Below are 15190 nucleotides of genomic sequence, written 5' to 3' on the forward strand. Positions count from 1 at the left end.
GACTTATCGCGTAATCGAAATTTAGTGGATTTCTTTTAGTACTGAGTTGAATAACTTCACACTTTTCTTTACTCAGCGTGAATTGCCACTTTTCGCTCCATACAGATATCTTATCTAATTCATTTTGCAATTCGTTTTAGTCATCTGATGACTACACAAGACGGTAAATGACAGCATCATCTGCAAACAATCTAAGACGGCTACTGAGACTGTCTCCTATGTCGTTAATCTAGATCAGGAACAATAGTGGGCCTAAACACTTCCTTGAGGAACGCCGGATATTACTTCAATTTTACTCAAAAAAATGGTTCAAATGGCTCTGAGCACTATGGGACTTAACATCTATGGTCATCAGTCCCCTAGAACTTAGAACTACTTAAACCTAACTAACCTAAGGACAGCACACAACACCCAGCCATCACGAGGCAGAGAAAATCCCTGACCCCGCCGGGAATCGAATCCGGGAACCCGGGCGTGGGAAGCGAGAACGCTACCGCACGACCACGAGATGCGGGCTCAATTTTACTCGATGACTTTCCGTCCATTACTGCGAACTGTGACCTTTGATATTAGTGACTTTCCACATTCAGGAAGACCTTCGGGGATCGATGCAAATCGTTTAAACGCATTAAGCTACAATGGTCGGCGTCAGTGTAATCGAGAACGGGAAAATGTGATGAACTATTATCGCATACATTGTAATGCAACGGGGGGGGGGGGGTTAAAAAGTCGGATGCATGGGTGCAGCATGCTCTAAAACAAAATCACAAAAATCTGCAGGTGGTCATATGTGCATCTCTACTTGCTCTTCATCAAGCGACTCATGAACATCACCTACCATTCCTATCCTATATCTTTACTATCGATGAGAAACAGTGTCTTTAGTCTAACATAAGGGAGATAGAACGAATGGTTGAGTCCAAACAAAGCAGCAGCTCCCCGCAAAACGACCTGCGCGAATCAACAAAAGATTATGACGTACTTTTGGTGGAACAGCGAACGTGTGGTGTAGTACGAATTGCTTCAAAAAATGGTTCAAATGGCTCTGAGCACTATGGGACGTAACATCTGAGGTCATCAGTCCCCTAGAACTTAGAACTATTTGAACCTAACTAATCTAAGGACATCACACAGATCCATGCCTGAGGCAGGATTCGATCCTGCGAGCGTAGCAGTCGCGGGGTTCCGGACTGAAGCGCCTTGAACCGCTCGGCCACAGCGGCCGGCTGATTGCTTCCCCGAGATGTAACCATCAATGCTGACATTTGTCAACAACTGAGACTCTTGCAGACGCAATCCACAAACAACGCGTGAAGTGATACTACGCCACGATAACTCCCGCCCGCAACTGCTCGACTGACAAACAGTACTATGTAGGTGTTGGATTGGGAAATTATTCGTCACCCAACTTATTCACCTGATCTTGCGTTCTCAAATTTTCACCTTTTCCGTTCTCTATCGTACGACCTTCAACGCACTTCCCCTCAAAATCACGTGATTTTTTACAGTCGTGGAAACGAAAAGTTGCCCAGCACTGGCAGACTGTTGTGCGTGAAGGTGAATATATTATTCATGACTAAAGTCTTTATTATGTGTATTTTGTGTTTATTAAACTTATGGAAACGCTACGAACTTATGCACCACCCCGACACTTTTTCATATCGCCATTTTTTAGAAATAAACATGTTATTCAATACTTTAATTAAATAATAACTTTTTGGAAAGGTGATAAATTCGTTGCAAAGAGTCGAAAACTATGCTCCTTAATGAATCTATTCTTCTCAAAATCTCGACATGAAACACACTTGTTTATCTACATCTATTGTTCAAACCACTGTACAGTGCATGCTGAGTCTAGGCCTACGTCTTACCAGTATCACCGATTTTCTTTCCTGTTCCATTCGCGTATTAGGCGAGGGAAAAATGACTGTCTCTGTACTTACCCTAACTGTCTAACATAGTTGTCATGAGCGATATGAGAATGGTTACACACTGTTTTCTTCGAACACAGACGCTATGCTGGAATCCGGGAATGGTATTAGTTGCAGCATATAGGTAACTAAAATTCGATTTTCAATATTTAGCTTAATTAGTGACCGGATTCAAAAAATTTAAATGCTGTCATAATCTGCTCATTAAGAGGTACACTGAAGAGCCAAAGAAACTGGTACACCTGTCTAACATTGTGTAGGGTCCCCGCGAGCACACAGAAATGCCGCAACACGACGTCGCATGGACTCGACTAATGTCTGAAGTTGTGCTGGAGGAAACTGACACCATGAATCCTGCAGGGCTCTCCATAAATTCGCAAGAGTACGAGGGGGTGGAGATTTCTTCTGAGCACTACTTTGCAAGGCATTCCAGATATGCTCAATAAAGTTCATGTCTGGGGAGTTTGGTGGCCAGCACAAGTGTTTGAACCCAGAAGAGTGCTCCTGGAGTCACTCTATAGCAATTCTGGACGTGTGGGGCGTCGCATTATCCTGCTGAAATTGCGGAAGTCCGTAGGAATGCAAAATGGAGATGGTGTTCAGAGAGGATGCTTACGTTCGTGTCACCTGTCATAGACGTATCTAGACGTATCAGGGGTCCCACATTACTCCAAATGCACACACCCCACACAATTACAGAGCCTCCACGAGCTTGAACAGTCCCCTGCTGACATACAGGGTCCATGGATTCATCAGGTTGTCTCCATCCCTGTACACGTCCATCCGCTTGATAGAATTTCAGAAGAGACTTCTCCGACGAGGCAACGTGTTTCCAGCCATCAACAGTCCAGTGTCAATGTTGACGAGCCCAGGCGAGGCGTTAAGCTTTGTGTCATGCAATCATCAAGGGTACATGAGTGGGCCTTCGGCTCTGAAAGCCCATATCTATGATGTTTCGTTGAATGGTTTGCATGCTGACACTTGTTGATGGCCCAGAATTGAAATCTGCTGCAATTTGTAGAAGGGTTGCACTTCCGTCATATTGAATGATTCCCGTCAGTCTTCGTTGGACCCGTTCTTGCAGGATCTTTTTCTGGCCGCAGCGTTGTTGGACATTTGATGTTTTACCAGATTCCTTATATTCATGGTACAAATCCCAACTTCATCGCTACCTTGAAGATGCTGTGTCTCATCGCTCGTGCGCCGACTATAACACCACGTTCAAACTCACGTAAATCTTGATAAGCTGCCATTGTAGCAGCAGTAACCGATCCAACAAAAGCGCCAGACACTTGTCTTATATAGGAGTTGCCGACGGCAGTGCCGTATCCTGCCTGTTTACATATCTGTATCTGAATACGCATGCTTATACCAGTTACTTTGGCGCTTCAGTGTATAATCTTTATGTCAAGCGTTCCACACAACAAGACACGTATTAAAATGAGAAACTGTGTTTCTCTCGAAACAGGAAGATAATACAATGTGACGTGCCGAAAATGTTGACCACCAATCTTCCTATTTCGAAAGAAACACACAGTTTCTCATTTTAATACTTGTCTTGTTGTGTGAAACGTCTGACATATCATTATACACTGAAGCACCAAAGAAACTGGTATAGGCGTAAGTATTCAGATACAGAGATATGTAAACAGGCAGAATACGGCGCTGCGGTCGGCAACGACTATGTAAGACAAGTGTCTGGCGCCGTTGTAGGATCGGTTACTGCTGCTACAATGGGAGCTTATCAAGATTTGCGTGAGTCTGAACGTGGTGTTATAGTCGGCGCACGAGCAATGAGACACAGCATCTTCGATGTAGCGATGAAGTGGGGATTTTCCCGTATGACCATTTCACGAGTGTGCCATAAATATCAGGAATCCGGTAAAATATCAAATCTCCGACATCACTGCAGCCGGAAAAAGATCCTGCAATGACCTTCTGCCTGAAGATATGTAAAGCTTCATGTATGCTTTTGACCATGTTATCTCAACTGAAGAGAGAAATATTGCAATGACTGAGTGAAAACTATCAAAGCCCTAGATCTGTTGTCCACCTATTGCAAGAAAAAACAGCTGGAACTAAATATTTCAAAAAGAAAGATGTTTAATTCCACTGAAAAACAATGAGACCACAGGAAACATATCACCTGGGAAGAAATGTTGCTTTAATGATGCATCAGATACCTTTTACTCATTTTGGACTTTGTCCTGACCTTTAGGAACCATAATGTCAACATCACATAAAAAATGGGTGGAAGCAACAAGCTATATTTTTATTTTTTATTCATTTATTCATAAATTCATTTGTTGCACAAGAACTAAACATTGTACAGATGTCATACATATTGCATTTTAAGGAAAAACTCTGAAAGCTTTTTTTTTTTTTTTTTTTTTTTTGCAAACATTTGATATGCAAACCATGAGTGTCAGTTGTTGTTGTTGTTGTGGTCTTCAGTCCTGAGACTGGTTTGATGCAACTCTCCATGCTACTCTATCCTGTGCAAGCTTCTTCATCTCCCAGTACCTACTGCAGCCTACATCCTTCTGAATCTGCTTAGTGTATTCATCTCTTGGTCTCCCTCTACGATTTTTACCCTCCACGCTGCCCTCCAGTACTAAATTGGTGATCCCTTGATGTCTCAGAACATGTCCTACCAACCGATCCCTTCTTCTAGTCAAGTTGTGCCACAAAATCCTCTTCTCCCCAATCCTATTCAATACCTCCTCATTAATTATGTGATCAACCCATCTAATCTTCAGCATTCTTCTGTAGCACCACATTTGGAAAGCTTCTATTCTCTTCTTGTCCAAACTATTTATCGTCCATGTTTCACTTCCATACATGGCTACACTCCATACTTTCAGAAATGGCTTCCTGACACTTAAATCAATTCTCCATGTTATCAGATTTCTCTTCTTCAGAAACGCTTTCCTTGCCATTGCCAGTCTACATTTTATATCCTCTCTACTTCGACCATCATCAGTTATTTTGCTCCCCAAATAACAAAACTCCTTTACTACTTTAAGTGTCTCATTTCCTAATCTAATTCCCTCAGCATCACCCGACTTAATTCGACTACATTCCATTATCCTCGTTTTGCTTTTGTTGATGTTAATCTTATATCCTCCTTTCAAGACACTCTCCCATTCCGTTCAACTGCTCTTCCAAGTCCTTTGCTGTCTCTGACAGAATTACAATGTCATCGGCTAACCTCAAAGTTTTTATTTCTTCTCCGTGGATTTTAATACCTACTCCGAATTTTTCTTTTGTTTCCTTTACTGCTTGCTCAATATACAGATTGAATAGCACTGGGGAGAGGCTATAACCCTGTCTCACTCCCTTCCCAACCACTGCTTCCCTTTCATGTCCATCGACTTTTATAACTGCCATCTGCTTTCTGTACAAATTGTAAATAGCCTTTCACTCCCTGTATTTTACCCCTGCCACCTTCAGAATTAGAAAGAGAGCATTCCAGTGAACATTGTCAAAAGCTTTCTCTAAGTCTACAAATGTCAGAAATGTAGGTCTGCCTTTCTTTAATCTTTCTTCTAAGATAAGTCATAGGGTCAGTTTTGCCTCACGTGTTCCAATATTTCTATGGAATCCAAACTGATCTTACCTGAGGTCGGCTTCTACCAGTTTTTCCATTCGTCTGTAAAGAATTTGCGTTAGTATTTTGCAGCTGTGACTTATTAAACTGATAGTTCGGTAATTTTCATATCTCAGACGTCAGTACGTTAATGAAATTCTTGCCATACCCGTCCCAGTTTGGCGTCATCGATGGTGCAGTTACTCCCCGTTTTCTCTCCCAGAACTCTGCTACATCACGTTGTAGAGGCGGTACATACACCAGATCTTTAATGTGTCCCCACAAAAAAAAGTCACAAGGAGTGATATCTGGTGATCATGGAGGCCATTTCATGAAACAGCTGTCCCCTTCTATAGCACAGCCGATCAATTGATGTGGCGGCTCCATGTTCAGGTGCCCACAAACTTCATGATGAAAATGGAGTGAAGCCCCATTCTGCTGAAAGATGAATGGAGAGTCGGACAGCACTTGAAGCATCAGCCATTGCTGCAACATACCCAAGTAGGAATAGCCAGTGATAGTGGTCTCGGTGAAGAAGAATGGCCCACACAGTTTTCGACATGACAAGGCACAAAGAACATTTACCTTTGAGGAATCACACTCAAATTCAATGCATTTGTGGGGATGCTTTTTTAGTGTCACGGAATAGTAAAGAGTTGGAAATGTGGAATATTGTCAAAGTTTCGTTGCCTATGCCGAGAGCCAGAGGCAGTAGGTTAGCCAAGAGGTAAGAGGATTGCACATATATCGGAATGTGTCGTCACACAGGGGCAATGGCCTGGTTACACACAACAGGCGACAGAGAACTGCTTAGCACGCGGGTTTGTGTTAGACGGAGACTTTCGTAGAGTGTAAGACAGAGGTATAGCGTCAGCTGTACTGCATTTCACAACTTCGTGTAAGTCTGTCATAACAACACGTAACTCTGTCACAAGAACACCTAAGGGGCGTGTACGACAGATAAGTCAGCAGTATAAGTGGAACGAATGAGCATGACGTCAGGACGTCGCTCGTGCTTCCTTTAAATACACCAGCTTTGATAGCAACAAGGCACTCGCAGTTAGACTTGCAGTTAGATGTGTACTGGGACACTGCATAGTGCTCAGCTCGGTGATCAACATGTTAATCTTTATTAAGGAGATTTTGCAGTGAGGGCGGCCCATCCAGCAGCAGACGTGAGGGGACAGTACCAGCTCTGGTCCTCTCTGCTGCCGCTGTCAATCATCAACCCAGGATTAGCAGACATCACGGCAGACTCGCTCGCTGCCAATGCTGACCACATCAGTGAGCCGTTGTCGAGATTGTGAGGGGCCTAGGCCCTGTGCATCCGCCGTCACAACCGGGTGAGCCGACAACGCTGGGAGACTGCACCCCGTTCCGCCCGTCCACCGCGAACGAGCCACCAGGAGGAGCAGGAAAGAAGACGGGGTGGGATAGAGTACACTACGAGACCGCCTCTCGTGTCGACAGCACTGGCACTCCAACCCGGAGCCTCCTATCCACTGCCGAGCCGGCTGGGCAGCCAGCCAGACGCCACCAGCCACACGTGGCCGAAGTACGAAGTAAGGACATTGCTCTGCTACGTCACAGCACACGGCGCTGCGCTAGCAAGACTGGTGCGGCCCGGAGCTGGAGTCATCGCTACGAGTCAGCGAGGACTTGGGCAAGGTCATTGATATCACCAAGCTCAGCCAGCCTGTGTTACGCGGGCCACATTGTACTCGGCAGGAATAAAGGTGTTATGAATTAATAATGTTTCTTTGGCGTTTGTGACGCATGCACAGTCATTTCCTAGCATCCTGACAACTGGAGAGGTCACCGCTCGGCCTCCAGTCCACCGTAGGCGACCGGGACCACCCACACAAATTCTTGCAGTCATCTTGACATTTTCACTATTATAGGCTTACACCTTCAACATTTCACTTTTGCATCATACATCATGCACTAACTAATCTTCACTATCTTACACTCTGCTAACTTCACTTTGTAGCATCATGTCTCTCCAAGGCACATGGGGGAAAAAAAAGAGCAACCACCATTGGGATCATTCTTATACAACAAGAAAGTATGTGCAGTGTATGTTTATGTCTCATGGTTTATGGAAACACAGATCTCTTAACCATGCCTACACTTTGTACCCCATATTCGAAAATTGTGCCTATTCACTTTCCCATTAGTGTGAAAAGTGGCTTCATCACTAAAAATAAAGTGATCAACATGCCATCCCCATACTCATTCAGTTCTTGCAACTGTGAACAATACTCAAAATGCTTGTCTTTGTCATCATCATTTAGCTTCTGCACTAGCTCCAATTTGAACGGTTTCATAGACTGCTTCTGTCGCAGGACTTTCCACACTGTCGTCAGAGCCATTTCGAGTTCACAGGATGCACGACATCTGGATTTCTTTTGATTCCTTATGAATGTCTCTCATATGCGCTCCACATTTACTTCACTGACACTGGGACACCTGCTTCTCTTTGCTGGACACAAGGATACTGTCATAACGAATTTGTTGTGCCGGTGGTAAATGGCATTCCTTGTTGGTGACCTCTTACTGTACTTAGTTCTAAAGATCCATTGAACAGCTGTAGCACACTTGTTTTTGTCGAACTCCAACACACAGAAAGCTAACTCTGCACCTGAACTTGCCATGTTTGCGACTAGCACTAACTACCAGCAAATTACCAAACTATGCTATGGCAGTATACATGAAAAAACTTCCAGGGTTTCTCTTCAAAATGACATATGAAATGACATATGTATGATATCTCTACAATGTTTGGTTCTTGTGCAACAAATAATTGAGTGTTCCCGGAATTTTTGTGCACCCTGCATTAATTTTATACTATAAGATAACACAGACATATCTTAATTCAGCCAAAACTTAATCATCCTTAAATGGAGTCTACTGTAGCCTGGGATACTACACATTTGATTCAACTAATGATGTTTTCACCATGCCAAAAACCCCTATTTTGAGTGTATGACGTTACACAATACATCATGGCCCAGTGCAGCTATGTCATGGGTCAAAGCAGACAGGTGAAATCCTACAGCCAAGCATACCCCTTAGATGAATACCAAAGACAAATCAAAGATTTCCTTAATATGAGCTGGATAAGATAAAAACATGATTAATCACACTTTGTCACCCACACAAATTCTTGCAGTCATCTTGACATTTTCACTATTATAGGCTTACACCTTCAACATTTCACTTTTGCATCATACATCATGCACTAACTAATCTTCACTATCTTACACTCTGCTAACTTCACTTTGTAGCATCATGTCTCTCCAAGGCACATGGGGGAAAAAAAAGAGAAACCACCATTGGGATCATTCTTATACAACAAGAAAGTATGTGCAGTGTATGTTTATGTCTCATGGTTTATGGAAACACAGATCTCTTAACAATTTCTTGTTTGAAGGAGATCATCTCTACTGTTTAGCTTCTAAGTATTCTTTTAGACTGTGGAGCGATTAAGAGAATTAAGAATCTCTTAATTTATTTTTGAGTATAGATATCTTTACAATGCATTACCATACAGCTGTGTAATGGATTAAGATGCAAAATAAACATGTATGGCATGCACACATGATTGCACAGTCTGTGAAGAAGAGTTACAGCCACAAATGAAATCTAAATTAATTAAAAACAATGTACAGTAAGTTCATCAAGTCGTAAAGATATATATCCATAGATAATTATGTGTAAGACTACTGCACTGGTTGCACAATACAATAATAGTAGATGAGTGTACATTGGGTATTGACAAGTAAAATATATGCAAACATAGTCAACAAAGAAACAATAAAAATATAGCATTGCCCATGGATTGCAAAATAAATTGGAAAAAAGTGTGCCGTAGTTGGTACTATTATTCAACAGCATTGCTGAAGCAGAGATGTGGAATTGGTTATGTGACTGGAGGATGTGTGTGTCCATGTGTGTGCAATAAAAATGAAAGTTAGTAAATTTTGGGAAGTCACATGTTACTGTTGTCTCTCTCTTGACTGCAGCAGCTGAGTATTTGATTAAGTTGCATGTGTTTCAGAAGAGTCTGGATGGCACAGAGTGAGAATTATTTGTTCTAAAAAGTAGTTACTGCTGAACAGTTGGATGGTACAGTGGCCACTCAGATGCAATGGCAGGTCAGTTGTTTACATGAGTCGCGTATGTCTCAGAAGTGACTGTATGCTGTGGCATGCAAGTTCTTCCTGGTGGAAACTGTATGACAGCCACACATAGCAGCATGAGTGCTAAGCATGTCTGACCTGGTGCAGAGCCTTGGGAGCTACTGTTGAGCACTACAGATGTGTTCAGCATGTGACCTTTCTTCCTACAGACATGTTATAAGTGGACGCAATGTGACTTTGTATTTTCATGGTGCATTCTGTATGTTAAGCATTAGTGGCATATTATGGATGTGTGTAGGGCAGCTGGAACTGCGGATTCTTCCTACGTGGATACCGCCTAGTTATAGCAGAATTGTGACCATTCTTATAGTGATCATTTCATGAGTTCTTTGGCTTTGCCCAAAGAGTTATCAGCAGCTAGTGGGGTATTATATTGGTTGGGATTATTTGCTGTGCAGTTGCGTTGTGGCTGTGAGTAAACTAAACATGTGACTTGTTCCTAAAGTACTTGTGTTTCAGAGAATATGCTGCGATTAAGTAAGAAAATAATCTTGTTCAAGTGTGTGAAAGACATGTCCATGGACCTGATTTCTTATTGGTGTGGATAACCACAAATAATAGATTTCAACCTATTCAGTTCCTGAAGGGATCACTTTGTTGCCCATCTGTCTTTCTGCCTGTCTGTCCAACTGTTAAGAACCCTTTTTCTCAGGAACAGGTTGGTGTATCAAGTTCAGATTTATGGTACACACTAAGGTCTACAGTCTCCTGGTGGCACAATACATTTAAGCTTGTAAGTCAATGCAATCAAAGATACAGATATTTGTGTTGCTGTCACTTCAATCTTCTGCTCAACCTTTATTTATTCCATATCTGGTACTACAACACATGTCTTCAAATGATCTAGGCTAATCTATATAATCCTAAATGCCCTATACTATTATTATTATTATTATTACTGTTATTAGTGTCATTTATTACTATCTTTATCATCATCATCAGCATCATTATTATTATTATTATTATTATTATTATTATTATTATTACTGGGGATGTTTTGCAATATCTCTGGTGTGTGTTACTTCTGATCAGATGCAAGAAAAGCATTTGAGACCACAGGCTGATCAGGTTAAAAAAGCAATAAATAAATAAATACATATTTTGATACTCACAAACTCACTCATTGAAACCTATAGGGTACATTCGATGACCTAGAACCATACTCACGAAATTCACTCTCTGTAACCTGTAGGGTACATTTGTTGACCTAGAATCTTGAAATTTGGCAAGAAGCTAGATTTTTCAGTAAAAGTAAAGAAAAGAATCTGAAAATTGTTAATTTGTAAATACTTCACATGAATAATTTTTTTGTCAGTTGTTATCTGATTGTGTGTCTATCCGGTTGTTAAAACCCCTTTTTGTCAGGAATGGGTAGATGTATCAACTTTATGTCACATTTTAAGGTCTATTCTCCATTGACAATACCAAAAAATTAAGCTTCTAAATCAATGCAATTAAAAGATATGGCCATTTTATCACATATTTTGATACTCGTTCATCAAAACCTATGGTACTTCACATTGACCTAGAATCATGAAACTTGGCAAGAAGCAAGGTTTCACAGTGTAAATAATGAAAAAAAATATTCTGAAAACTCTTAAATTGTAGTTAGACCTCATAAAAATATCTTTTTGTGATTGGAAATTACATTGCATTCATCATCTGTCAAAAGCTTAATAGAAAAATATTACTGCAGACAAACATAATATAAGTTGTAGTTGTGTTTCAGTAAGTCAATAAAAGTATTTTATTAAATTTTCTCTCCCTACATATGTAAGCTGAGGCCACCTGCTTGCTTCTTTGTGTACATCCACACTTATCTCAGAGACTACTGTAGAGATTTTGACAGCATCCTGGAATTCTTGGGACGGATCTTTGCAGTATCGACATCTGGCAAAAAATTATTGACATTCTCGATTCCTGAGCTGGATGAACTATCTGTATTGATAATTTGTACAGAACTATTATAATTTGTACAGAAGTCACATGTGGCCAATATTAAATAAAAAAACCACTGATGATTATAAACATATCCTCAATTAACTTTTTTATTATTTAATAAATTGTTGGAATTTTGGTTGTGTGTGTATCCTTTTGAATGATAGGTTGATTAGGTGGCAAGATGTACAGCCAGTATAAAATTATTATTGAAAAATTATTTATTGGATTCTGATATTGTCTTGCTGATTTTTCTAGAATACCTGGTAGAGGGTTTATGGATGATGCCTATTTGAGGAGAGGTGATCTGACTTATGAACTCCAGAGATGAGGCATGGAATCAAAAGAAAATATAACAGAACTGGTAAATCGGTTAAGACAAAACATGCAACTACTGGCTATACAGAAGATCACAGAAAAGAATTTAAATTTGGCTGCTGATACCATTTGCACCACTCTGGAAGAAATGTTAGAAAACATTGAAGGAGACGACAAGCCAGATATGCACATTACACTGATTGCTTGGTGAGCATGTATAAATAGAAAGTAGAGGGAATGAAATGCTACGTAAAAATGGTTGGCGTTTTGCTTGCTGACATAGGACGGGCCGGGAGTAAACCTGGAAATGTTGTGGGGAAAGGTGAGCAATGTCAGTTGAGGGAGTGTGCAACATCAGATAACCATTCGCAGAGCTAGCCCACCCATTTCAAGGATGTTCGGCAGAGTGTGAGAATTTATCATTGGATTTGGTTGAGGAAGTTATTAGGTTTCTGTATTTCATTGTGAAGTTCCAACAGAAACCTAGAGAGGTTGATATGATGGATGTGGAGATCTGAAAGTTACTAATGGGGAAGGTTATGTGCAGTTTGTTGAAACAAATTTTGGGAGCTATAGAGGAAAGCAGATGATAAATCAGTTTAGAGCTGAGATATGTAGACCTATTTCCCAACAAGAATTGTGGGAACTGATTTATAAACAATATGGAAGGAAACAGCATAATCAGGAAATTATTATTAAGTATGTGTAAGAGTAAAATGAAGTCCACTAGTTTCACGTTCAGGGTTACTGCAAGCCAGGACAGGGCCCAGGGTAAGCTGTGTGACTGGGCCCCATCTGTAAATATAGCAACCCAATTTTATTGCTATTTTTAAGAAGGTTTGACATGATTTAAATGTTACTAAACTGGGGGAATATTTGAGAAATGCAAGAGTTGCTAATTGGGGTGAAATGCAGAATAAATATAATTTCTTATTAAACACTGAACGTATCTTCATAAATGCAATCCATCCATACCAGTATCTTATAAAAAACTGTATACAAAAATGCAATTTTTCAGAGTATCGTATCGTAGGTTCTACTGATCCCAGAGATAAGGGGTCAACTGTTTTGGATAGTTCTTGACCAAACGATCATTTGTATACCTGCAGGAAGAACTAGCATACTGTAGCTATCATATAATACAGGGTCAAAATTGAAACATTACACTTTCTCCAGCTCAGGTAAATTGAGTAAACTGGTTGGTCCTTTTGCATTAGATGTGGTCTTGGGTGGAGGGTCAGCATATAAAAGCACCATTTTGAGCGGTTTGTGAGTAAACCCAAAAAACCACAATTTTTTCGACATGAAGAGTGCCAATTATGGAGATGGGCACTTCGATGATTTCTGTTCATGGCAGATCATCAAAAATTTTACCATATGTTCTGAAGATGATACTCTTGGGGTATGGAGAAAACCACAAAAACCATTTTTGCACAGTGGGCCATAGTTATCTAAATAACTAACCGTAAAAAATGGCTCAAATTTTAACTGTACATTCTTCAGACATTCAGGTAGAAATTCCATTTTCAAGTTTTTTAAATAACCTTAGTTTTTGGGTACCAAAAGCACCAATTGTGAGGATGACCTCTTCTATAATTTCTATTAATAGCAGATCGTTGAAAATTTTACCATATGTTCTTAAGATGATATCCTTGGGGACCTTTGAAAGTTTTTTGATATCTTTATCCATTACTAAGATCCAGAGATTCAAATTTCCCATACTTATCCAGTAAAATAAGCATGTAATATCTGGCCTGTGGCATAAATGTAGTTTTAACTCAAATAGCGAACACATGGCAAGGGTCCAGGGGCATCACAAGGGTATTGATATCATCAAACTATATTTTTAGTTAGCATTTTTTCACCAATAAAGCTTTATAATGCACTGTCTCTGCATAATCGGAACTTCATGCCTATATTTATGTGCCCAAAGTGGAACTGCAGTAACGAAAAACTGGGCTAAATTGGTCTATTAACATAAATATTACTATATTTAATTCAGACATATCAGTGTTTGAAAATAAATTAAAATGTGAAACTGGAAAGACTGCAAATGCATTAATATATTTCTCATAACATATTTCTCATAACATATTTTATTATGGTACAAATCATGAGCCAGCTGTTTTCAATGAATTGCGACCGATGAGCAAAGAATTGAGAAAAAATGTAAAGTGAACAATTTTGTATTAACCTTATATTTTACATAGTTACTTGTTATTAATGTGTGTCAAAGTACATAAATGTATCAAAGTATTAAATAAATTATCAAAAATTTTCTGACTTATTTTATCTGTTTTGTATAAGCTGTATAAGCTGCTGCAGGAGGGAACCAACATAAAAATGAACCTGTCAGAGCAGAAAAAGGCACATGTGTTCCTCTTCAAAAGACTGACAGGAAAGGGGGGAGCCATCTGCCTTAATCCTAATTCCGCTCTCCTTACCAAAACTTTTTGCTTGCGAACATATTCGTGCTTTTTTGTGCTGAAAGAGGGTAGCAGAGAGACAGTGATGGTGGAAGAGAGAGAAGATGGTGCCGGTGTGAGAGGAAGAGAGAAGAAACAATAATGGTGGGCCAAAAAGTGGCAGGGAAAGAGAAAGAGGGGTGGATGAAGGCAACAGCAGTAGCAGCTAAAGGGAAAGGACACACTGATGATCAGTGAGGACAGAGGCAGTAAAATGGATACATGGAGGTAGAAGCAATGGGAGGAAAAGAGAGAGGAGACAGTGGAAATGAAAGAGAGATGAGTTGACACAATATGTAAGCCTGGGGGTCTGGATCCTTCCAGACCGATGAACTTTAACTCATAGGTCTAGGGGAGGGGGCATTTTGTATACCGCAATGGGAGAAAAAGGAGACAGTGGGACAGAGAAATATATAGACAGTGACAGTGAGAGGGAGATGGTGAGTATGGTGGAGTGAGAGGGTGAGTATGGTGGCTTCACTACAAAGAGAGAATGAATTAATAGATTTAGAATGTTCTGTGTTGACAGAGTGTGAACATGTTCTCATGCCCAAAATTTTTGGTGAGGAAGGTGTAATGAGAACTGAGACACCTGATTCCCCACTTTTCTGTCAGAGTCTTCTCAAGAGGAACAAATCTGCCTTTTTTTGCTCTGACAGGAGCATGTCTCTTTGGTTTATACTACGGTTCTATTATCATCAGAATTTTATTTTAACAGTTGCTCATGTAGCAATAGGTTGATTCAGA

Source organism: Schistocerca nitens, chromosome 1, assembly GCF_023898315.1.
Source record: "Schistocerca nitens isolate TAMUIC-IGC-003100 chromosome 1, iqSchNite1.1, whole genome shotgun sequence".
Taxonomy (NCBI): Eukaryota; Metazoa; Arthropoda; class Insecta; order Orthoptera; family Acrididae; genus Schistocerca; species Schistocerca nitens.